The sequence below is a fragment of the Manis pentadactyla genome, chromosome 3, assembly GCF_030020395.1.
Source record: "Manis pentadactyla isolate mManPen7 chromosome 3, mManPen7.hap1, whole genome shotgun sequence".
Taxonomy (NCBI): domain Eukaryota; kingdom Metazoa; phylum Chordata; class Mammalia; order Pholidota; family Manidae; genus Manis; species Manis pentadactyla.
In genome coordinates this window covers 117,536,724-117,563,760 of record NC_080021.1, presented here as the reverse complement: position 1 = coordinate 117,563,760, position 27,037 = coordinate 117,536,724, and the positions used below count along the sequence as shown (strand labels likewise).

The 27,037-nt window shown below is 40.5% G+C and overlaps 1 long non-coding RNA gene and 1 other non-coding gene across 2 annotated transcripts; one reads left to right on the top strand and one right to left on the bottom strand.

Moving 5' to 3' along the window:
* Window positions 1-475: 475 nt before the first annotated feature.
* Window positions 476-27,037, bottom strand: LOC130682935 (uncharacterized). The gene is made up of 2 exons (XR_008996400.1): window positions 26,832-27,037; window positions 476-835 (listed from the first exon to the last, which is right to left on the bottom strand). It is a non-coding gene; the product is annotated as an uncharacterized LOC130682935 (long non-coding RNA).
* On the top strand, window positions 11,425-11,532 carry LOC118925925 (U6 spliceosomal RNA). Its single transcript, XR_005030242.1, has one exon. It is a non-coding gene; the product is annotated as a U6 spliceosomal RNA (small nuclear RNA).

The window sequence follows — 27,037 nt, the reverse complement described above, 5'->3', positions numbered from 1 at the left end:
GTGAAGAGTGCAGGTTATTTGTCCTGTAGAATTTCCCAGATTTTGCTGATCACATACATCCCTTTTGATACCATTTAACATAGTCCTGTGTCCTTTGTATGTCCTGTAAATTTGTTTTGGATTTACAGATTTGACCAGATGAAGATTTTTGTTAAGTGTTGAGGGGCAGTATTGCCTCACATGTAGTTGTATTCCATCAGCACATCATGTCCAGTTGGAGCTTCCATTGATAAATAGTGCTTAGATCATTAATGTTAAGAGTTACGGAATGGTAATGCTCTACTTTGATTATCCTTTTATTGGTTAGCTATAATAGAGAACCTTGCCCTCATGTGCTGTTTGGTTATCCAGTGGTATACTGAATAGGAAAAACAGGATAAATTATTCTTTCCCTTTATTTGCAAGTTTAAAAACAAGTTGCTTCATTATTATCTTCCAACTTGCGACCAGTTGTGTGTTTTGTTTTGTGTTTTACTTCTAGTTTCTGTTATTTGACTATTAGTATATTGGTTGCATTGGTTATTGGTTATTTTAAGTATGCTTTATCAACCTCCAAATCATTTTCCTTTCCTGGAGAAGTTTAAATGAAAACAATTTTAAGGTTTATTTCCCACACTCAAGTAAGTGTCATGCCACGGCCTCCAGTGATGAACCACTTGTGGCTCATCCAGCTCAACAGGTGTAATAACAGTTTTGATGTGACTTTCTATGGGGTGACCAGATGTCCATGTCTCTTCAGACTATTATGGCAGAGGGCAGGAGAGTTAACATGGACCTGGGCAAAATCGCGCAGCGTCTCGATGCCGAATGTGAACTGCTTTTGTCCTCTTGTAATCTGAAAAGAAAAGCACATTGTTTTACTATTTTAGCAAGGGGGTGTGGAAAGGGAGGGCACAGCAGTCTTAGAGACTTCTGTTTGGGCTCTGGGGTAGTCTTTATCCCACAAGCCAAAGGAACCTGTGGGGAGTCATGCCAACTAAGTGTGTCAACTCGAGTTACACATACAGAGACAGAGAAATGGCCACCAGGAAGGTCCACAGAGCATACACAGCTTTAATGTGAGCACTTAAATACACATTTATGACTTGGACAGCACTCCCTTTATTACCATGTCTCTATAAGTCCCCCCTATGATGATGCTTCAAATCTTGGATACTGTGTCCAACAGTCCTCCCTCTGAATATTTGGGTATTGCCCTTTCTCCAGCGTAGTTACCTGAGGAAATGGCCGAAGACTAGAGGAATGGTTGCAATCTATACTTGGTAAGTTGTCGTGAGGTCCTTCCTCCTGGGGCCCAACCTCTTCGTTCAGTGTGTTCTGGGTTGGAAAACGAACTGGGCAAGGGATTGTCACTTATTGGAGCAACTTCCCTCAGCCTCTTTGTATTCTATCATTGATAATGTGATGGTAAAACCTGAATAGTATCCTTGTTGGCTGGCCATCAGTCTTGCCCCTCGATTTGCTGTGTTCTATTAGCCATATCCAGAACTCTGTGGGTCCAAACCTGTTGGCTGCCATCCCAGCCCTGCTGCACATAATAATTGTGTTCACCTGTCTTCTCGTACTTAGGTATCACCACCTGACCTATTTCTTCAGCAAATCGAGTTATAGAACAGCCTCATCTACCATCAGCCCTGCCTTAGTTGCTTGGCAACTGCCTCTCCAACATCCAGCAGAAGCCCATGAGTTTATCCTTTAGAAAGGGTAAAAATAGAGAGGCTCTAGACGGAAAAACCAGGAACAGAGGGTGGGCTGAAAACAAAGGGGTGTTCCTGTTAGTGATTCATTGTCTCTCATCTCCAAATTCACCCATCATTGGCACGAGGGATTGAATTGTGTCCACCCCCCAAATTCATATGTTAAAGCCCTAACCAGTATCTCAGAATGTGACCTAACTTGGAAATAGGGTCTTCTCAGAGATAACCAAGATGATCAAGTTAAAAGTTATCTGAGGTGGAGGGGCGTAAGATGGCGGCGTGAGTAGAGCAGGGGAAATCTCCTCCCAAAACAACATATATCTATGAAAATATAACAAAGACAACCCTTCCTAGAATAAAGACCAGAGGACACAGGACAATATCCAGACCACATCCGCACCTGAGAGAACCCAGCGCCTCGCGAAGGGGGTAAGATACAAGCCCCGGCCCCGCGGGAGCCGAGCGCCCCTCCCCCCAGCTCCCGGCGGGAGAAGAGCAGGCAGAGCGGGAGGGAGACGGAGCCCAGGACTGCCGAACACCCAGCCCCAACCATCCGGGCCAGAGCGCAGGGCCCTGGATACTGGGAAAACAGGGCAGCAAGAACAGTGAGCGGGCACTGGAGGCTGGGCGACAGAGGACATAAAAGCGCGCGACCATTTTTTTTTGCTTTTTTGCTGTTTTGTTTGGGCGAGCGCTTTTTGGAAGTCTTAAAGGGATAGGGACCCCAATACTAGGGAAACAGGGCAGTAAGACCGGTGAGCAGAGGCCTGAGGCTGGCACCGGAGAATAAAGAAAAACAAGCGACCACCTTTTTTTAAAAAAAAAAAATTTTTTTTCTTTTTTTTTAATTAAAAAAAATTTTTTTTTCTTTTTTTTTTTTTTTGGTGGGCGCTGTTTTGGCGGGTGCTTTTTGAAAGTCTTAAAGGGGCAGGGCGGGTCACTTAATCCAGAGGTAGGGAATTTGGGATCTCTGGGCACCCTAACTCCTGGGCTGCAGGGAGCAGGGAGGCCCCTTACAGAGATAAATACCCTCCCAGCAGCTCCTGCTCCAACGCGACTCCACCATTTTGGAGTAGCTGCCCGAGCCAGGCCACGCCCACAGCAACAGCGGAGATTAACTCCATAGCAGCCCGGCAGGAAGCAGAAGCCCTGTCTGCGCACAGCTGCGCAGCACAAGCCACTAGAGGTCGCTGTTCTCCCAGGAGAGGAGGGCCACAAACCAACAAGAAAGGAAGTCCTTCCAGCCGTCACTCGTCCCAGCTCTGCAGACTATTCCTATCACCATGAAAAGGCAAAGCTACAGGCAGACAAAGATCACAGAGACAACACCAGAGAAGGAGACAGACCTAACCAGTCTCCCTGAAAAAGAATTCAAAATAAGAATCATAAACATGCTGACAGAGATGCAGAGAAATACGCAAGAGAAATGGGATGAAGTCCGGAGGGAGATCACAGATGCCAGAAAGGAGATCGCAGAAATGAAACAAACTCTGGAAGGGTTTATAAGCAGAATGGATAGAATGCAAGAGGCCATTGATGGAATTGAAATCAGAGAACAGGAACGCATAGAAGCTGACATAGAGAGAGACAAAAGGATCTCCAGGAATGAAACAATATTAAGAGAACTGTGTGACCAATCCAAAAGGAACAATATCCGTATTATAGGGGTCCCAGAAGAAGAAGAGAGAGGAAAAGAGATGGAAAGTATCTTAGAAGAAATAATTGCTGAAAACTTCCCCACACTGGGGGAGGAAGTAATCGAACAGACCACGGAAATACACAGAACCCCCAACAGAAAGGATCCAAGAAGGGCAACACCAAGACACATAATAATTAAAATGGCAAAGATCAAGGACAAGGAAAGAGTGTTAAAGGCAGCTAGAGAGAAAAAGGTCACCTATAAAGGGAAACCCATCAGGCTAACGTCAGATTTCTCAACAGAAACCCTACAGGCCAGAAGAGAATGGCATGATATATTTAATACAATGAAACAGAAGGGCCTTGAACCAAGGATACTGTATCCAACACGACTATCATTCAAATATGACGGTGGGATTAAACAATTCCCAGACAAACAAAAGCTGAGGGAATTTGCTTTCCACAAACCACCTCTACAGAACATCTTACAGGGACTGCTCTAGATGGGAGCACTCCTAGAAAGAGCACAGCACAAAACACCCAACATATGAAGAATCGAGGAGGAGGAACAAGAAGGGAGAGAAGAAAAGAATCTCCAGACAGTGTACATAACAGCTCAATAAGTGAGCTAAGTTAGGCAGTAAGATACTAAAGAGGCTAACCTTGAACCTTTGGTAACCACGAATTTAAAGCCTGCAATGGCAATAAGTACATATCTTTCAATAGTCACCCTAAATGTTAATGGGTTGAATGCACCAATCAAAAGACACAGAGTAACAGAATGGATAAAAAGCAAGACCCATCTATATGCTGCTTACAAGAAACTCACCTCAAACTCAAAGACATGTACAGACTAAAAGTCAAGGGATGGAAAAACATATTTCAGGCAAACAACAGTGAGAAGAAAGCAGGGGTTGCAGTACTAATATCAGACAAAATAGACTTCAAAACAAAGAAAGTAACAAGAGATAAAGAAGGACACTACATAATGATAAAGGGCTCAGTCAAACAAGAGGATATAACCATTCTAAATATATATGCACACAACACAGGAGCACCAGCATATGTGAAACAAATACTAACAGAACTAAAGGGGGATATAGACTGCAATGCATTCATTCTAGGAGACTTCAACACACCACTCACCCCAAAGGATAGATCCACTGGGCAGAAAATAAGTAAGGACACGGAAGCACTGAACAACACAGTAGAGCAGATGGACCTAATAGACATCTATAGAACTCTACATCCAAAAGCAGCGGGATATACATTCTTCTCAAGTGCACATGGAACATTCTCCAGAATAGACCACATTCTAGGCCACAAAAAGAGCCTCAGAAAATTCCAAAAGATTGAAATCCTACCAACCAACTTTTCAGACCACAAAGGCATAAAACTAGAAATAAACTGTACAAAGAAACCAAAGAGGCTCACAAACACATGGAGGCTTAACAACACGCTCCTAAATAATCAATGGATCAATCACCAAATCAAAATGGAGATCCAGCAATATATGGAAACAAATGACAACAACAACACTAAGCCGCAACTTCTGTGGGACACAGCAAAAGCACTCTTAAGAGGAAAGTATATAGCAATCCAAGCATATTTAAAAAAGGAAGAGCAACCCCAAATGAATGGTCTAATGTCACAATTATCGAAATTGGAAAAAGAAGAACAGATGAGGCCTAAGGTCAGCAGAAGGAGGGACATAATAAAGATCAGAGAAGAAATAAATAAAATTGAGAAGAATAAAACAATAGCAAAAATCAATGAAACCAAGAGCTGGTTCTTTGAGAAAATAAACAAAATAGATAAGCCTCTAGCCAGACTTATTAAGAACAAAAGAGAGTCAACACAAATCAACAGTATCCGAAACGAGAAAGGAAAAATCACGACGGACCCCACGAAAATGCAAAGAATTATTGGAGAATACTATGAAAACCTATATGCTAACAAGCTGGGAAACCTAGGAGAAATGGACAACTTCCTAGAAAAATATAACCTTCCAAGATTGACCCAGGAAGAAACAGAAAATCTAAACAGACCAATTACCAGCAACGAAATTGAAGCGGTAATCAAAAAACTACCAAAGAACAAAACCCCTGGGCCAGATGGATTTACCTCGGAATTTTATCAGACATACAGGGAAGACATAATACCCATTCTCCTTAACGTTTTCCAAAAAATAGAGGAGGAGGGGATACTCCCAAACTCATCCTATGAAGCTAACATCACCCTAATACCAAAACCAGGCAAAGACCCCACCAAAAAAGAAAACTACAGACCAATATCCCTGATGAACGTAGATGCAAAAATACTCAACAAAATATTAGCAAACCGAATTCAAAAATACATCAAAAGGATCATACACCATGACCAAGTGGGATTCATTCCAGGGATGCAACGATGGTACAACATTCGAAAGTCCATCAACATCATCCACCACATCAACAAAAAGAAAGACAAAAACCACATGATCATCTCCATAGATGCTGAAAAAGCATTTGACAAAGTTTAACATCCATTCATGTTAAAAACTCTCAGCAAAATGGGAATAGAGGGCAAGTACCTCAACATAATAAAGGCCATCTATGATAAACCCACAGCCAACATTATATTGAACAGCGAGAAGCTGAAAGCATTTCCTCTGAGATCGGGAACTAGAGAGGGATGCCCACTCTCTCCACTGTTATTTAACATAGTACTGGAGGTCCTAGCCACGGCAATCAGACAAAATAAAGAAATACAAGGAATCCAGATTGGTAAAGAAGAAGTTAAACTGTCACTGTTTGCAGATGACATGATACTGTACATAAAAAACCCTAAAGACTCCACCCCAAAACTACTAGAACTGATATCGGAATACAGCAAAGTTGCAGGATACAAAATCAACACACAGAAATCTGTGGCTTTCCTATATACTAACAATGAACCAACAAAAGGAGAAATCAGGAAAACAACTCCATTCACAATTGCATCAAAAAAAATAAAATACCTAGGAATAAACCTAACCAAAGAAGTGAAAGACTAATACTCTGAAAACTACAAGTCACTCTTAAGAGAAATTAAAGGGGACACTAACAGATGGAAACTCAGCCCATGCTCGTGGCTAGGAAGAATTAATATCGTTAAAATGGCCATCCTGCCCAAAGCAATATACAGATTTGATGCAATCCCTATGAAACTACCAGCAACATTCTTCAATGAACTGGAACAAATAATTCAAAAATTCATATGGAAACACCAAAGACCCCGAATAGCCAAAGCAATCCTGAGAAAGAAGAATAAAGTAGGGGGGATCTCACTCCCCAACTTCAAGCTCTACTATAAAGCCATAGTAATCAAGACAATTTGGTACTGGCACAAGAGCAGAGCCACAGACCAATGGAACAGATTAGAGAATCCAGACATTAACCCAGACATATATGGTCAATTAATATTTGATAAAGGAGCCATGGACATACAATGGCGAAATGACAGTCTCTTCAACAGGTGGTGCTGGCAAAACTGGACAGCTACATGTAGGAGAATGAAACTGGACCATTGTCTAACCCCATATACAAAAGTAAACTCAAAATGGATCAAAGACCTGAATGTAAGCCATGAAACCATTAAACTCTTGGAAGAAAACATAGGCGAAAACCTCTTAGACATAAACATGAGTGACCTCTTCTTGAACATATCTCCCCGGGCAAGGAAAACAACAGCAAAAATGAGTAAGTGGGACTATATTAAGCTGAAAAGCTTCTGTACAGCAAAAGACACCATCAATAGAACAAGAAGGATCCCTACAGTATGGGAGAATATATTTGAAAATGACACATCCGATAAAGGCTTGACGTCCAGAATATATAAGGAGCTCTCACGCCTCAACAAACAAAAAACAAATAACCCAATTAAAAAATGGGCAGAGGAACTGAACAGACAGTTCTCCATTAAAGAAATACAGATGGCCAACAGACACATGAAAAGATGCTCCACATCGCTAATCATCAGAGAAATGCAAATTAAAACTACAATGAGGTATCACCTCACACCAGTAAGGATGGCTGCCATCCAAAAGACAAACAACAACAAATGTTGGCGAGGCTGTGGAGAAAGGGGAACCCTCCTACACTGCTGGTGGGAATGTAAGTTAGTTCAACCATTGTGGAAAGCAGTAGAGAAGTACATCAAAATGCTCAAAACAGACTTACCATTTGACCCAGGAATTGCACTCCTAGGAATTTACCCTAAGAATGCAGCAATCAAGTTTGAGAAAAACAGATGCACCCCTATGTTTATTGCAGCACTATTTACAATAGCCAAGAATTGGAAGCAACCTAAATGTCCATCAATAGATGAATGGATAAAGAAGATGTGGTACATATACACAATGGAATACTACTCAGCTATAAGAAAAGGGCAAATCCAATCATTTGCAGCAACATGGATGGAGCTGGAGGGTATTATGCTCAGTGAAACAAGCCAAGCGGAGAAAGAGAAATACCAAATGATTTCACTTCTCTGTGGAATATAAGAACAAAGGAAAAACTGAAGGAACAAAACAGCAGCAGAATCACAGAACTCAAGAATGGACTAACAGGTACCAAAGGGAAAGGGACTGGGGAGGATGGGTGGGTAGGGAGGGATAAGGGGGGGAGAAGTAGGGGGGTATTAAGATTAACATGCATGGGGGGGTAGGAGAAAAGGGAGGGCTGTACAACACAGAGAAGGCAAGTAGTGCTTCTACAACATTTTGCTATGCTGATGGACAGTGACTGTAAAGGGGTTTATAGGGGAGACCTGGTATAGGGGAGAGCCTAGCAAACATAATATTCATCATGTAAGTGTAGATTAGTGATACCAAAAACAAAGCAAAAAAAAAAAAAAAAGGGCAGTTCCTGTGTGGTAACCTCCAATGAGTTCTACACAAGGGTATAAAGGGCATATAAAAGTGTGGGCAAGGGGTCTGTTTGTGTTTATACAGAGGATCAAGGCCTAATTGGGCTACCCCGAAAATGAACTAAGATACGATATGAAAAAGAACTTCCAACATCAGCAGTCTCTGGAAGACTCATGCCAGAAGATGATCATCAAAAAACCCCAACAAAGATCCACACGCTGCTACAGCTGTAGATGCACTCATCCCACCAGTTCCTTGACTTGCCATGGGAATGAGGAAGGAGATATCTAAGCTGGCCTGTGCATACAGTAAAACAACAAATTTGACTGGATCTGTACTGTTGGAACTCAACCAAGAATTTGGAGAAGTGCAAATTGTAGCGCTCCAAAGTCTTACAACTACAGACTATTTACTGTTAAAAGAACATAAGGGATGTGAACATTCCCCAGGAATGGGTTGTTTTAATTTGTCTGATTTCTCTCAGACTGTTCAAGTTCAGTTGGACAATATCCACCATATCATAGATAAGTTTTCACAAATGCCTAAGGTGCCTAACTGGTTTTCTTGGTGTCACTGGAGATGGCTGGTAATTACAGATATGCTTTGGTTATGTAACTATACTCCTATTATGTTAATGTGTGTGCGCAATTTAAGTAGTAGCTTAAAACCTATATATGCTGAAGTTACTCTACAAGAAGATATGTCAAAGAAATAATCAATCTTCCCATGTTTTCTTCCGCCTGCTACTTCTATAGCTTTTCTTCTTCCTTCCTAATTACAACCCTTAAATAGAATTCGTGCCTCATATCAAATTTACCGAGTATCATAATTCTTCCAAGTGGTAAAGATACCTCAAGACAAATGCTGGGCATAGAAGCCACAGGGCATAAATATGCAAAGAAGTAAAAAGCTAACCTTTTCAAACAATAAGGCTTCCCTCTCACTTACCAACTTCACTTTTCCCTGTATGGCCCCGGAAGATGACTGGTTAGCCAGAGACGGGTAAGATTCCTCAAGGGAGGAACAACCTAAGACAGGCACAGTCGCAGGGGGGCCATCAGGTGAGAAATTGGGGATCAACAGAGGTGAGGCTTAGAACCTCACCCCCCTGTTCTGTGAGAAATCTTCGCATACGTGGATGTTTTATTGCCCTTGTCTAGCTTGGATTAACACATAGTCTACAGGCACACACCTGATCATCTACATTTGCTCTCTTACAACACTAAATTATGTTTTCTACCTTTATCTTGTATCTACCTACCACTTCAGCATTTTATTAAAAATAATAATAATAAAGAGAGAAATGTGGTATCCACATATAAATCAAGTATAAAAACCAAATGAGTATTCATATTTGAACTGACTGTTTAGAGTTCATAATGCATGAGCAAAACCGAAAGTTTCTGTGATGACTGCCCTTGTACTATTCACTATGTAACTTATTCATTATGTAAGAATTTGTTCTACATGTAAGAACTTGTTTGTTATGCCTCAGAAGATTGGAGACTGACGAAAATTAGGCTTGGGGTGGATTAATGATTGTGCATTGAGCATTGACTCCCCTATACAAAATTTTATTGTCGTTAACAACCATTTGATCAATAAATATGAGAGATGCCCTCACAAAAAAAAAAAAAAAGGACAGACTTCCAATGGTAAAATCAATAAGTAACCGGGATGTAATGTATAGCATAAGGAATATAGTCAAGATATTGTAACAGCTTGGTAGGGTGATAGCTGGAACCTAGAATTAGGTATATAAATGTTCTACCACTGTGTTGTACACTTGAAACTAATGTAATGTAATACTGTGCATCAACTACCCTTCAATAAAAAATAATTATTTAAAAAAAAAGAAAAGTTATCCGAGTGACTCTAATCCAGTATTGCTGCTGTTCTTTTGAAGGAAAAATTTGACAGAAATACAGAGGCTGCCTACAAGCCCTGGAACAGACCCTTCCCTTTGTGAGGGAACCAACCTGCCAACCCCCTGACTTTGCCTCCAGAACAGTGACCCCACAAATTTGTAAGTTGCCTAGTTGGTTGGTTGTGGTTACAGCAGCCCTGGCAGATGAATACAATTGCCTACACTACGACATTGAGCGGGCGCCTCTAAGCAGTGTTCCTTTTCTCCTTTCTAGCTCTGCAAAGCTTCAGTTTCTTCTTGCTAATACCATCCAGTTGTCGTGTGTGGGCAGGGGGCGGGGTGGGCACATCCAGTGACAGTCAGCCCCAGCGTCCATAGTCCCTTAGTGCGCTTGCAGCCCTGGCCACATGACCACCTCTCTGGCTAGCAAGTAGGCTCTACAGGCCCTGGCTGCTGTAAGCCTGCCCATCAGGCATGTGGAGAGGCACTTCCTGTCCACCTGTGTGCCAGCGCAGGCCACCTGTGTCCCAGTGAGGTGCTTCCTTTTGCCCAGCCCCAGCCATGATGCCCTGCTTACCAGCCTCTGCCTGACTACCCCAGAAGGAGGCTTCCTGCTTGCCTGGGGACTATGGCGCCTCCAGCCCAGGAAACCCAGCAAACCATCCACTGCCCAAGAGGCTTGCAGCCAACACCTGTAACAGTGAGAGCTAAAGCCAGACACGGGGAGGGGCCCCTCCAAGATTGTTTCTTAGAGTAAAGTTCTCTGTCCATTTAAGTTAATCCCCTTGTATCTTGACTGACACAGAGGGTAGCATGAAAGTTTACAATCAAAATATTTTGAAACTCAGCTCTTTTCCTACTACTTGGTTACCTGAATGCTAGCAGCCAGGCTTATGTTGATGGTGTTCAGTGAAAGGGCTCAGTCCTCATCTTCCATGGTAATAAGACAACAGACAATGCTTAAACATGAATAAACAAGAAGTAGCAGAGATTTGGAGATGAAAAAAAATGAAAGTAGCTGCTTCTGGAGAGTGAGAAAAAAGTGAAGTGGGGCAGGGAGCCACTTTTTTCTTTTGCTTTGGGTGGAGGGAACCCTCAATTTCTGAAACAAGTTTTCTAGAGTGTGTATGACTTTTCAGGACTCAGCTTTGTATTCTGTCATCAAGTGGCTGTCCTTTGAAGATGGCTTTGGATCCTAGTCACAGGTTCTTGGCCTAACCTAGAAGCCAACTTGCTCATCTGTAGAACAAAGAATTGTCATTTGAAACCTCAAGGTCTCCTGTTGTTCTATAATTCGGTGATGCCAAGTAATTTTTCTAGAGTTACAGCATCTGGTGCTCGCTTCAGCACCACATAAACTAAAAACTGGAACAATTCAGAGAATATTAACATTGCCCCTGCACAAGGATGTCATGCAAATTTGTGAAGCATTCCATATTTTTAAGTAAAATGTTTCTATGAGTTTGGATATGTAGGTGGATAGATGATAGATACATAGATACAACATCTTAAGGGTTTATTTTAAATTAAGCCTTCATAATCACTGATTTTATTAAAACTAATTTACAAACTGAAATAAACTATTGAAAGTACTTCTTTCTTCATTAAACTAATGCTACCAAATTTTGAAGATTTAGAAGTGTTTCTTTTAATTGTAAAATGTCCATAAAATATACCATCTTAACCAATTTTAAGTATAAAATTCAATAGTGTTGGAAGAGAAGTATTTTTTTTAATGTATGCAGAAATGAGCCCAGGACTGGAAGTATTTGTGTCATGATCTACACCAAAATATTTATTTATGTTCTTCATTTCATATTAGCTTGATGAAATAATGTTAATATTATAAACTTTCAAATGTTTCCATTGTAGGTAAAATTAGAACCTAGGGCAACTATTTAAAATATTCAAGAAATTAACTCATTTTTTTCACCCACTTCACAGTTGAGAGCCATTTCAAATGAAAAAATAAAGTAGTGAACTAAATCTAAGTCATCTCAAATAAGTGCCCATTGTTTCTTGAGAGAGAGACAAGACATCACCAGCATGAGCTAGAGAAAACACCCACCCATGGTTATATTATTCTCTTGCTGAATAAAAAGTCAGGCACACAGCCTCTCTATACAATAACTAGAATTGTGCACAGTCCCCCTCCACACTGCTCTGAAAATGAACTTTTGTTTTACACAGATGTAGGCGAATTAGAATGAACAAAAGGCGCACATTTTAAGTCTGAAAACATTGAACTGAAAATGAAAAATGGGCTTTTCTTCCATAAGGCAGAAGACCAGATGTAAATGTTTTGCAGCAGGCAGGTTAGAGGCAGGCATGGGGTCTTCCTGTTGTACCCACTTTGAAAGTGGTGATCGTGGGCAAATACTTCCTAAGTGCTCCTGTCAAAGGTCCCAACAGGGCCTATCTGGAGGAATAAGCAGGAGGAAGTGATCACCTTTCTGGCCTACTGTGGCCCACCATTGGTGATGAGGACCAGCGTCTTCCCACACCCACTTTTGCAGTGCAGTTGACCCTTGAACAACACAGGTTGGAACTGTGGGGGTCCAATTATATGTGGATGCTTTTCAATTAACATATTAGAAATTTTTTTGGAGTTTACTGTAAGAATACAGTATATAATGTATAGAACATACAAAATATGTATTAGTCAACTTTTCATGTTATCGGTAAAGCTTCCAGGCAACAGTAGGCTATTAGTAGTTAAGTTACGGGGAAGTCAAAATTTATACACGGATTTTCCACTGCGTGGGGGGTGGGCACCCCTAACCCTTGTGTTGTTCAAGGGTCAGTTGTAGCTTGTTCATTTTAAGGTCTGAGCCAGTGCCTAGGGCATTGGGGGCTCAGAGGGGCTGGGAAAGGGCTACAGACCTAACAGAGCTCCTACACGACAGGAAGCCTGGAGACCCATGGAAAGACGCTTGGTTATGAAGGCATGTAGAAGTCCAGATCCTTGAGCCTGGACACAGAGGCAACTATAAAAGTGCCTTCTTCTCACATGCCGTGCACACCCTGTAGAAGGCTAAGTTCACTCTGATGTCTGACAGTAGCTCCACTGAGAACTCTGCAGCCAGCAAACACCACTGTGTCTTCCCTGGCTGCAGTTGCTGGTCACAGCCCAGACAGATTGCACCTCTGCTCTAATTCATACTTCCTTCTCCACTCTTACCTTAATAACTTACCCCAAAGGATTCCTTTATCCATCCCTTAAACAGTAATGTTCCCATTGCTCTTCTGGCAATGCATGCTTTCTGACATGTATTCTCATGATCTTTATTTATTTATTTGTTTGTTGAAGTATAGTTGACATTATATTGGTTTCAGATGTGCAACATAGTGATTCCACAATTATATGCATTACTAAATGCTCACCACAATAAATGTAGCTACCATCTGTTACCATGCAAAGATATTACATTATTCCCTATGCTACAATTTTCATACCTGTTACTTATTTATTTTGTAATTGGAATTTTGTTCCTCTTTCATACCCTTCACCCCTCCGCTAACCCCCCTCCCCTATGGTAACCAACACTTTGGTCCCCACGTTTATGACTCTATTTCTGTTTTGTTGGCTTCTTTGCTTGTTTGTTTGTTTGTTAGATTCCACATATAAATGAAATCATATGGTATTTGTCGTTCTCTGGCTTATTTCACTTAGAATAATAACCTCTTAAGTTCATCCATGTTGTCACAGATGGCAAGATTTTATTCTTTTTTATAGCTGAGTAATATTCCATTATATTGTATATATGCACCACATCTCTATCTATTCATCCATCAGTGGACACTTAGGTTGCTTCCTGTGCTCTCATGATTTTAATTGAACTATTATCTATATGCTAATAAATTCAAAATCTGCTTCTCAAGCCCTAATCTCCCATAAATTTAATATGAATGTGGTTACTACATTTACCTATATTATCAAGTCCCCACCCATACCCCAATGCAGTTACTGTCCATCAGTGTAGTAAGACAAAGCAAAAGCATTTTAAAAATACAAACTGTGTATATTTAAGGTGTGCAATGATTTGCTATACATAGAAATGATTGCTCCAGTCAAGCTAATCAACATTTCTCCTCCCATAATTATCATTTGTTCTTTGTGATGAGAACACCTGAAATATACTCTCAGCATATTTCCAGCATATACTGGAAATATAATTATATATTAGATATAATAAATTATATATATTAGATATAATGTCACATATATGTTATATATATAATGTCACCACTGCTGTGCATTAAATCTCTACACTTATTCATGCTATGTAACTGTGACTTTGTAGCCTTTGACCAACATCTCCTCATTTCTCTCATCTGTTAATGCCTTTCTACTCTCTGCTTCTATAGATTTGACTTTTTTAGATGTGAGATTGTGCAGTTTTTGTCTTTCTATGTCTGGCTTATTTCACTTAGCATAATGTCTTCCAGGTTCATTCACATTGTCAGAAGTGGCAGGATTTCCTTCCTTTTTAAGGCTGAATAATATTCCATTGTATATATATGCCACAGGTTCTTTATCCATTCACCCACTGACAGATATTTAGCTATTGTGAATAATGCTGCCATGAGCATGGGAGTGCAGGTATCTCTTTGAGGTACTGATTTCATTTCCTTTGGGTATATCCCCAGAAGACGGGTTGCTGTATCACATGGCAGCTCTATTTTCATCCATTTAGCTGAAGCATTTAATGAGCGCCATGTGGCATTGCCTCACATTTTTGCAGGTCACTTTGGTATTTGGCTTAGTGTAAGACAGTGGATTCTCATATATGCTTCTGTATCCATTCAGTCTGTTGCAATGTTAGTAGAAGTAATAATAATATTTAAAAACCCAGCCTCACTCAAATATGTAGTTGGAAAAGAAAGAAACTCACTGAACCTTGAAAGGGTCTCAGAGCCCCTTGCGGTTCTGATGTATTTTTTTTTTGGTATCATTAATCTACAATTACATGAGGAACATTATGTTTACTAGGCTCTGCCCTTCACCAAGTCCCCCCCCCAAACAAACCCCATTACAGTCACTATCCATCAGCATAGTAAAATGCTGTAGAGTCACTACTTGTCTTCTCTGTATTGCACAGCCCTCCCCATGTCTCCCCCAATATTATACATGCTAATCGTAATGCCCCCTTTCTTTTTCACCCCCCTTATCCCTCCCTTCCCACCCATCCTCCCCAGTCCCTTTCCCTTAGGTAACTGTTAGTCCATTCTTGGGTTCTGTGATTCTGCTGCTGTTTTGTTCCTTCAGTTTTTCTTTGTTCTTATACTCCACATATGAGTGAAATCATTTGGTACTTGTCTTTCTCTGCCTGGCTTGTTTCACTGAGCATAATACCCTCTAGCTCGACCCAGGTTGTTGCAAATGGTAGGATTTGTTTTCTTCTTATGGCTGAATAATATTCCATTGTGTATATGTACCACATCTTCTTTATCCATTCATCTACCACTGGACACTTAGGTTGCTTCCATTTCTTGGCTATTGTGAATACTACTACTATAAACATAGGGGTGCATCTGTCTTTTTCAAACTGGGCTGCTGCATTCTTAAGGTAAATTCCTAGAAGTGGAATTCCTGGGTCAAATGGAATGTCTATTTTGAGCTTTTTGAGGAACCTGCATATTGCTTTCCTCAATGGTTGAACTAATTTACATTCCCACCAGCAGTGTAGGAGGGTTCCCCTTTCTCCACAACCTTGCCAACATTTATTGCTGTTTGTCTTTTGGATGGTGGCGACCCTTACTGGTGTGAGATGTATCTCATTATGGTTTTAATTTGCATTTCTCTGATGATTAGCGATGTGGAGCATCTTTTCAAGTGTCTGTTGGCCATCTGAATTTCTTCTTTGGAAAACTGTCTGTTCAGCTCCTCTGCCCATTTTTTAATTGGATTATTTGCTTTTTGTCTGTTGAAGTGCGTGAGCTCTTTATATATTTTGGATGTCAACCCTTTATCAGATCTGTCATTTATGAATATATTCTCCCATAGTGTAGGATACCTTTTTGTTCTACTGATGGTGACCTTTGCTGTATGGAAGCTTTCCAGTTTTATATAGTCCCACTTGTTCATTTTTGCTTGTTTCCCTTGCCCGGGGAGATATGTTCATGAAGAAGTCGCTCATGTTTATGTCCCAAGAGATTTTTGCCTATGGTTTTTTCTAAGAGTTTTATGGTTTCATGACTTACATTCAGGTCTTTGATCCATTTCAAATTTACTTTTGTGTTGGGTTAGAAAATGATCCAGTTTCATTCTCTTACATGTACCTGTCCAGTTTTGCCAACCAACTGTTGAAGTGGCTGTCATTTCCCTATTGTATGTCCATGGCTCCTTTATCGTATATTAATTGACCATATATGTTTGGGTTAATGTTTGGAGTCTCTATTCTGTTCCACTGGTCTGTGGCTCTGTTCTTGTGCCAGTACCAAATTGTCTTGATTACTGTGGCTTTGTAATAAAGCTTGAAGTTGGGTAGTGTGATCCCCCCACACTTTATTCTTCCTTCTCAGGATTGCTTTGGCTATTTGGGGTCTTTGGTGGTTCCATATGAATTTTTGAACTATTTGTTCCAGTTCATTGAAGAATGCTGTCGGGAATTTGATAGGGATTGCATTGAATCTGTAGATTGCTTTGGGCAGGATGGCCATTTTGACAATATTAATTCTTCCTAGCCAGCAGCATGGGATGAGTTTCCATTTGTTAGTGTCCTCTTTAATTTCTCTTAAGAATGTCTTATAGTTTTCAGGGTATAGGTCTTTCACTTCCTTGGTTAGGTTTATTCCTAGGTATTTTATTCTTTTTGATGCTATTGTGAATGGAATTGTTTTCCTGATTTCTCTTTATGCTAGTTCATTGTTAGTGTATAGGAAAGCCACATATTTCTGTGTATTAATTTTGTATCCTGCAACTTTGCTGAATTACGATATTAGTTCTAGTAGTTTTGGAGTGGAGTCTTTAGGGTTTTTTATGTACAATATCATGTCATCTGCAAATAGTGACAGTTTGACTTCTTTACCAAGCTGGATTCCTTGTATTTCTTTGTTTTGTCTAACTGCCATGGCTAGGACCTCCAGTACTATGTTGAATAACAGTGGGAGAGTGGGCATCCCTGTCTTATTCCCAATCTTAGAGGAAAAGCTCTCAGGTTCTCACTGTTCAGTATGATGTTGGCTGTGGGTTTGTCATATATGGCCTTTATTATGTTAAGGTACTTGCCCTCTATATTCATTTTGTTGAGAGTTTTTGTCATGAATGGATGTTGAATTTTGTCGAATGCTTTTTCAGCATCTATGGAGATGATCATGTGATTTTTGTCCTTCTTTTTGTTTATGTGGTGGATGATGTTGATGGAATTTCGAATATTGTACCATCCTTGCATCCCTGAGATGAATCCCACTTGGTCATGGTGTATGATCCTCTTGATGTATTTTTGAATTTGGTTTGATAATATTTTGTTGAGTATTTTTGCATCTATGTTCATCAGGGATATTGGTCTGTAATTTTTTGTTTTGGTGGTGTCTTTGCCTGGTTTTTGGTATTAGGGTGATGCTGGCTTCATTGAATGAGTTTGGGAATATTCCGTCCTCTTCTATTTTTTGGAAAACTTTTAGGAGAATGGATATTACATCTTCTCTGTATGTCTGATAAAATTCCACAGTAAATCCATCGGGCCTGGGGGTTTTGCTCTTGGGTAGTTTTTTGATTACTGCTTCAATTTCTGGTAATTGCTGGTAATTGGTCTGTTTATATTTTCTGTTTCTTCCTTGCTCAATCTTGGAAGGTTGTATTTTTCTAGGAAGTTGTCCATTTCTTCGAGGTTTCCAGCTTGTTAGCATATAGCTTTTCATAGTATTCTCTAATAATTCTTTGTATTTCTGTGGGGTCCATCGTGATTTTTCCTTTCTCATTTCTGATTCTGTTGATGTGTGTTGATTCTCTTTTTCTCTTGATAAGTCTGGCTAGAGGCTTATCTATTTTGTTTATTTTCTTGAAGAACCAGCTCTTGGTTTCACTGATTTTTTCTATTGTTTTATTCTTCTCAATTTTATTTATTTCTTGTCTGATCTTTATTATGTCCCTCCTTCTGCTGACTTTAGGCCTCATTTGTTCTTCTTTTTCCAATTTTTGGTAATTGTGACTTTAGACTATTCATTTGGGATTGTTCTTCCTTCTTTAAATATGCCTGGATTGCTATATACTTTCTTCTTAGAACTGCTTTCACTGCGTCCCACAGAAGTTGGAGCTTTGTGTTGTTGTCATTTGTTTTCATATATTGCTGGATCTCTATTTTAATTTGGTCATTGATCCATTGATTATTTAGGAGCATGTTGTTAAGCCTCCATGTGTTTGTGAGCCTCTTTGCTTTCTTAGTACAATTTATTTCCAGTTTTATACCTTTGTGGTCTGAGAAGTTGGTTGGTAGAATTTCAATCTTCTTGAATTTACTGAGGCTCTTTTTGTGGCCTAGTATGTGGTCTATTCTGGAGAATGTTCCATGTGCACTTAAGAAGAATGCGTATCTTGTTGCTTTTGGGTGTAGAGTTCTGCAGATGTCTGTTAGGTCCTTCTGTTCTAGTGTGTTGTTTAGTGCCTCTGTGTCCTTACTTATTTTCTGTCTGGTGGATCTGTCCTTTGTGTGTGTTGAAGTCTCCTAAAATGAATGCATTGTATTCTATTTCCTCCTTTAATTCTGTTAGTATTTGTTTCACATATATTGGTGCTCCTGTATTGGGTGCAAATATATTTATAATGGTTATATCCTCTTATTGGACTGACCCTTTTATCATTATGTAATGTCCTTCTTTATCTCTTGTTACTTTCTTTGTTTTGAAGTCTATTTTGTCTGATACTAGTACTGCAACACCTGCTTTTTTTCCCTGTTGTTTGCATGAAATATCTTTTTCCATCCCTTGACTTTTAGTCTGTGCATGTCTTTGGGTTTGAGGTGCGTCTCTTGTAAGCAGCATATAGATGGTCTTGGTTTTTTATACATTCTCTTACTCTGTGTCTTTTGATTGGTACGTTCAGTCCATTTACATTTAGGGTGATTTTTGAAAGATAGGTACTTATTGCCATTGCAGGCATTAGATTCATGGTTACCGAAGGTTCAAGGGTAGCTTCTTTACTATCTTACTGTCTAACTTAACTCACTTATTGAGCTATTATAAACACAGTCTGATGATTCTTTATTTCTCTCCCTTCTTATTCCTCCTCCTCCATTCTTTATATGCTAGGTGTTTTATTTTGTGCTCTTTGGTGTTTCCTTTGATTGCTTTTGTGGGTAGTTGATTTCATTTTTTGCCTTTAGTTAGTATTTGGTTGGTCTGCTTTCTTTGCTGTGATTTTGTTTTCTCTGGTGACATCTATTTAGCCTTAGGAGTGCTTCAATCTAGAGCAGTCCCTCTAAAATACCCTGTAGAGGTAGTTTGTGGGAGGCAAATTCCCTCAACTTTTGCTTGTCTGGGAATTCTTTAATCCCTCCTTTGTATTTAAATGATAATCGTGATGGATACAGTATCCTTGGTTCAAGGCCCTTCTGTTTCATTGCATTAAATATATCATGCCATTCTCTTCTGGCCTGTAAGGTTTCTGTTTAGAAGTCTGATGATAGCCTGATGGGTTTTCCTTTGTAGGTGACCTTTTTTTTATCTCTCTGGCTGCCTTTAATACTCTGTCCTTGTCCTTGATCGTTTTCATTTTAATTATTATGTGTCTTGGTGTTGTCCTCCTTGGGTCCCTTCTGTTGGGAATTCTGTGTGCTTCCGTGGTCTGAGCAACTATTTCCTCCCCACTTTGGGGGAATTTTTCAGCAATTATTTCTTCAAATACACTTTCTATCCCATTTTCTCTCTTCTTCTTCTGGTACCCCTATAATGCGGATATTGTTCCGTTTGTATTGGTCACACAGTTCTCTTAATATTCTTTCATTCCTGGAGATCCTTTTATCTCTCTCTGCGTCAGCTTCTCTGTGTTCCTGTTCTCTGATTTCTATTCCATTAACAGCCTTTTGCACCTCGTCCATTCTGCTTTTAAGTCCTTCCAGAGATTGTTTTATTTCTGTATTCTCCCTCCTTAGCTCTTACATTTTTCTCTGCAGCTCCATCAGCATGGTTATGACCTTTATTTTGAATTCTTTTTCAGTAAGATTGGTTATGTCTATCACCCCAGGTTCCCTCTCAGGGGTTGTCTGTGTGATTCTTGTCTGTATCAAATTCTTCTGCCTTTTCATGGCGATAGAGGTAGTCATAGGCAGTTGGCACGTGTGTCAGCTGGAAGAACAAAGTCCCTTCCTGCTTGCCTGTCACCTTCCCTTCCTGTGAGAATGGCAACCCCTAGCGGCTTTTGCTGGGCAGCTGTGCACCAAGGGGGCCTCTGAGTCTGGGTGGCTGCGGATGGGGCTCTGCGTGGCTGCTTGGGTGTGGCTAATCTCAGGCTGCTTCTCTGCTATGGCAGAGCCACGTTGGAGGGGGGACGGGCAGGAGGCTGTTTATCACCGTGAGGGGCCTCAGAGCTGTGCTGCTGCTCAGGGGGTTAGGGCGCCTGGACTTCCCGGGATTCCCAGCTGCTGGGCTGAGTGTGCCAGGATGCTTCCACCCAGCTGTGAGGCTCCTGTCCCTTTAAGACTTTCAAAAAGCGCTCGCTTTTCTTTTGTCACCAGGGCACCAGCTGTCGCAACCCGCTCACAAGTTTTACTGTTCCGTTTCCCTGGTATCCAGCACACCACGCACTGCATGTCTGCAATCCCATTGTGGATGACTAGGGCTGGGTATTTAGCAGTCCTGGGCTCCCTCTCCCTCCCCGCTTCGACTCCTCTCCTCCCACCGGGGAGCTGGTTTGGGGGGCATGCTCGGGTCCTGCCAGGCCGCGGCTTGTATCTTACCCCCTTCATGAGGCACTGTGTTCTCACAGGTGTAGATGTAGCCTGGCTGTTGTACTGTATCTTCTGGTCTCTCTTTTAGGAATAGTTGTATTTGTTGTATTTTCAAAAACATAATATGGCTTTGGGAGAAGATTTCCACTGCCCTACTCACACCACCATCTTGGCTCCACCCCCGGTTCTGCTGCATTTTAAGGACCTCTGCCCTAGGAAGGCAGGCCCAGCCCTGGAGCAGGAGGTGAGATCGTTCCCTCTTGGAGCATAGGGTGTTTGGCAAAAGAGTGGGTTCCTGAAAGGAGACTCTGCCAAAAAGGAGAGAGGAGAAAATGGCTGCTGTTAGGAAGAAGGGAGAATACTCACTACACAACCAGCTATGCTCTTCTGCAAACTTTTCTCTAGAACACTTCCAGAGTAAGGCAGCCTTTTCTTAATTGTGGCAAAATACACAAAATATAAAATTCACCATTTTTCCCATTTTTAAGTGTACAGTTTGGTGGCATTAAGTACATTCATGCTGTTGTGCAACCATCACCACCATCCATCCAGCCTCAGAACACTTTCTATCTTGCAAAACTGAAACGCTGTCCCTGTTGAACACTACCACCCTATCCTCCACCCACCAGCCCCTGGTAGCCACCATTTTACTTCCTGTCCTGAGTTTGATGACTCTAAGTACCTTGTGAGTAGAATCACACAGTAGTGATCCTTGTGTGACCAGCTTATTTCACTTGGCATCATGTCTTTACATTTCATCCATGTTGCAGCCGGTGTCAGAATTCCCTTCCTTTCCAAAGCTGCAAAGTGTCCCACTGCATGAGCATACCATGTTTCATTCATCCACCTATTGGTGGACACTTGGGTGGTTTTCCCCTTTTGGCTGCTGTGAATCATGCTGTATGAACACGGGTGTACAAACAGCTGTTTGACTCCCCGCTTTCAATTGCTTTGGGTATGTACCCAGACATGGAATTGCTAGGTCACATGGTGATCCTTTTTTTGATTTTTTGAGGAACTGCCAGGCTGTTGTCCACAGCAGCTGTGCACCAGACACTCCTACCAGCAGGGTACAGGGGCTGCAACTTCCCCACATCCCCACCAGCGCTTGTCATCATGGTCATCACACTTTTGCCATCCTGATAAGTGTAAGGTGGGCAGAGCATAAGTTTGTAAAAGCATAAATCAGATAGTGTCATTTTCCTGATAAATCTACCACGGCTTTCAGCTGCTTTGTAAAATTAAAACTCCTCATCACTAGGGCTGACAAGACCCTGTTGATTTGGCCCTCCTGTCCAACCACATCTTGTATACCCTCCCCTTCTTCACAATCCTCTGGCACATGAACCTTTCTGTTTCTCAAACAGAAGCATTGAGAAAATGAAGAAGCTAATTTCAGTGGTGAATAGTGTTATGAAGACACATGTAAGCCCCATAGAACTTGGATTTTAGTCTGTTTTGTTCATGATTATGTCCCCAGCACTTAGCGTAGGACTTTTGTACAGGACATGCTTGGGAAATACTTGTCAAAAGTCTGAAACAGGATATGAGAGTGATTGGGAAGAGCTCTCAGTAAACACCTGCATGTCGGCTGCGAATGGAGTGTGGGAGCGGCTGGAGGCCAAGGTTACCAGAAAGGAAGACAACAGGCAAAGCATTAGAGGTGGACACTCATTGGTGTGTTTGAGAAACAAAGTTACTAGTTGAATTTTGTTTTTAACAGGTGCTGCCTAGCACCGTAGGCAGTAAGACAGTAGGTCTGTATGAACATGTGCATGTATATTCACATAATTTTCATCATAAAGCTTCAAAGGAATGAACAACAGCAAAAATTAAACAGCTTCAAAATAGTCCTCTATAGTAGTTATGTTATATAAGGAAGGAAAAGGAAAAAGGAAAAAAAAACAATCACCACTCAACCACATGTATATTCATATAATTTTAATCATAAAGCTTCAAAGGAATGAACAACAGCAAAAATTAAACAGCTTCAAAATAGTCCTCTATAGTAGTTATGTTAAATAAGGAAGGAAAAGGAAAAAGAAAAAAAAGCAATCACCACTCAACCACATGTAATATATGCTAAAACCAAATGTAAAATGGAATTTTCTATGCATGAATAAGAATTGATTAAGACAGAGGAATTGGTACCATAAAATGAGTTAACTGGTAGCAAGTAGTGAATTCTAGGTACTCACTGAATTTCAATGAATCCTATGTAATGGGCCCTGCTTCTTGTTCCTTGCAAGAAAACCTAGAGCCTGAAGATGGCAGAGTAGGAAGACCTTGAACTCACCTCCTTTCACAGACACAACAAATTTACAGCTACACATGGAATATGACCACTGAAAACTAGCTGAACAGCCCCCTTCATAGCAAGGGATAAAAGTGCAGCTTCAAGAAAACAGGAGCCCCCAACCCTGCCATGCTGAACCACAACCAGGAGGGATTTCAGGGATCTGGAGCCTCTCGCTGATGAGTGAGGGGTTTCTGTCCCACATAGTATGCCCCAATCCTTGAGCTCTGCACAGAGAAGTGGACCCCAAACAATCTGGCTCTGGAACCAATGCTGCCTAAATCCAGGGAGTGCAGGGGGCTGTGAGGATCTAAGATACTCCTTTCAAGGGACTCTTGTGCAGACTCACTCACCCTGCACAAAGCAATCTTGAGAAAAAAGAACAAAGCTGGTGTTACTATGCTTTGTGATTTAAAACTGTACTACAAAACTATAGTAATCAAAACAGTTTGGTATTGGCCTAAGACACATTGATCAATGGAATAGACCAGATATCCCAAAAATAAACCCACAGATATATGGTCCATTAATTTACAACAAAGGAGCTAAGAATATATGAGGGAAAGACCATCTCTTATTAAATGGTGCTGGGAAAACCAGACAGCCACATGCACAAGAATGAGACTGGATCACTGTCTCACATCATACACAAAAATAAATCAAAATCAATTAAAGACCCAAATATAAGACCTGAAACCATAAAGTTACTAGAAGAAAACATGGGCAGTATACTCTTGAACATAAGCATTAGTAATTTTATTCTGTATAGGTCTCCCCAAGCAAAGGAAACAAAAACAAAAATAAACAAATTAGACCAAATAAACTAAAAAGCTTCTGCACAGCAAAGGACACCACCAGCAAAACGAAAAGGTATCCTACTGTATGGGAGAATGTATTTGCAAATGATATAGCCAATAAAGGGCTAATATCCAAATATATAAAAAGCTCATACAACTCACACCAGAAACACAAATAACCCAATGAAAATGTGGGCAAAGGGCTTAAATAGACATTTTTCCAAAGAAGAGATACAGATGGCCAACAGGCCCATGAAAAGATGCCCCACTTCCCTCACCATCAGGTACCTGCATATCAAAGCCACATGACATACCACCTCACACAGGTTGGCATGGCCAATACCAGCAAGACAAGACATATCACTGGGGGGATGTGGGAAAGAGAGCCCTCAGGCACTGATGGTGGGGCTACAAATTGGTGTGGCCACTGTGGAAAGCAGTACAGAGGCTCTTCCAAAAACTACTACTACCCAGGAATTCCACCTCTGGAAATTTACCCAAAGAAAACAAATTCACTAATCTGAAAAGATATATGCACTCATATGATTACTGCAGCATTATTCATAATAGCCAAAGCATGGGAGCAACCTAAATGTCCATCAGTGGATGAATGGATAAAGAAGATGTGGTACATATACATGGAATATTACTCTGCCATAAAAAGGAAATCTTGCCATCTGTGACAACATGGATGGGCCTAGAGGGTGTGATGCTAAGTGAATATGTCAGACAGAGAAAGACAAATACCGTATGATTTCACTTAGATGTGGAATCTAAACAACAAAACAAAACAAAACTCAAAGATACAGAGAACAGATTAGTGGTTATCAGTAGGGAAGAGGGTTGGGGGTGGGCAAAACTGGTTAGGCGGGTCAATAGCATGGTGACAGATGGTAACTGGACTTGTGGTGATCATTCGGTAGTGTACACAAACATTGAATTCTGATGTTGTACACCTGAAATTAATATAATGTTATATACCAATATTCCTCAAAAATATTAAAAAAACAAAAAAGAAAACCTGGAGTCTATAAGAAGGTGGGAGGCATATTATAGGCTCAGTGTGAGACACTAATCTCATAAAATACGAAAGCAAATCAACTTTGGTTTGGGTCTACATTGAGTACACTAGTTGTCTGGATACAGTTATATCTCACAGAAATAATAACAAATGTAGTGTAGTTCCCTGTGCTACATAATTATCAAGAACACCTTCAGAACTTGTTGGCATCTCCCTCTGTCATATTTGAATAAAGAAATTTACAGTAGCCATTTGAGAGCTGTGTTATGACAGGGTGAAATGTTAATTAGTTGCTAATTAGAATTTTCTGAAATATTAGGTCACTCATCATAGGATAATCTCACTCAACATTATATCAAGTCAAAAATGCCCAGGATAGCTATTAACATCTGAAAATAGTAGCAGGTATAAGCACTCCAGTTGAGGTTAGTCAATATTTCTATTACCTACACAGTTTTCAGAGGTTACAACTTGAGATTTTTTATGGAGCTACATCTGCCTGGTGTTTATACACAGGTTTATAGATTTATGCATTAAAAAATATATGTTATTTTATAATAAAGCTGTTGCTAAAGAAACCTGGCTTTAATAAACATTCTTTTGATATGGGACTCAGTCTTCTTTCTTCTCCCTTGGAGATGTGTTTTAGACTTTGCATCAGGAAGAGGTATTTAGGTAACCTACAAACACCAAGACATAAACATATCTTAAGGACAAAGTCATGCTGACCTCATATGGGCCTTCCCTTCATGGTGATCCATTTCAGATCTTTTAACAATGAGTCAAAGGAAACTTGGCAAAGTGAGTCTTTTTCACCTCAGATTGTAATTGAAAATTCATTTGAAACACTAAAAAATCAGAGAAACAGTCCACCACAACATAGCCATATAATATAGCCTAGACTTTCCCTAGCTACAGAATGCTGTAAGTGCTGTATATTGATTTAAGATCTGAATTTAATAAATAAGATGTAATACAGCTACTATATATTCAGTCTGTTCATGGATAAAATACACAATAGTTTCGTCTAGGGGCAGAAAGTTAGTTTTCTTCACTTTCAACAGAGAAAGTATTCCAACCTGACATTAATCACATATGACATTTCAACATATTTTTTTTGTCTGATCCTGGATATGTTTTATTATTTTTAGTTATTTGTACATAAAAAGAGAAATATTATCTTATTGTACTTATCCTAGTGTACTAATAATCTATTGCTGTTTAACAAATTGCCCCAAAACTTAGTGACTTACAACAACAAAAAAGTATGATCTTTCAGTTTTTGTGGGTCAGGAATCTGGGCACAGTTTAGCTGGGTGCTTCTGGCTCTAGGTCTCTCCTAAGGTTGCAGGTGAGCTGTCAGCTGGATCTGTCATGGCATCCAAAGACTAGACTGGGGAGGATCCACTTTCAAGCTCATATAGTTATTGTCAGTCTTGGAATATCCACTTCCAAACTCACTTACATGGGCCTCTCCATAGGACTGACTCCCAACAGGGTGGCTGGTTCTCCCTGCTCCCTCAAGTGAACAATCCAAGAAAGAATTTGAAAGAGAGCATCTGAGGTGAAAGCTCCAGGGTTTTGTAAACTAATCTCAGAAGTGATGTACTATCGCTTCCATCATATTCTTTTCTTTGGAAGTGGGTCTTTAAATCTAGCCCACGTAAAAAGAGAGGGGATCATGTAGGCTGTGAATAGCAGGAGGCAGGGATCACAGGAGGGTTATCATAGCAGTTCCTACCACAACTGTAGTCAGTCTGTGATGATCTTCTGGAGAGGAAGTAGTTGTTCTCTCACTTTTTGTCTGCTCACCATCAGTTTAGAAAATGACTTCTTCCTTCCTTGTTCTCAGTCTGTATGGTATGGGAAAATGGACATTTCTGACCAGGATTCCCACCTGACCTTAACAGTGCCCATTATATATACATATAAGAGCCTGTTGTCACA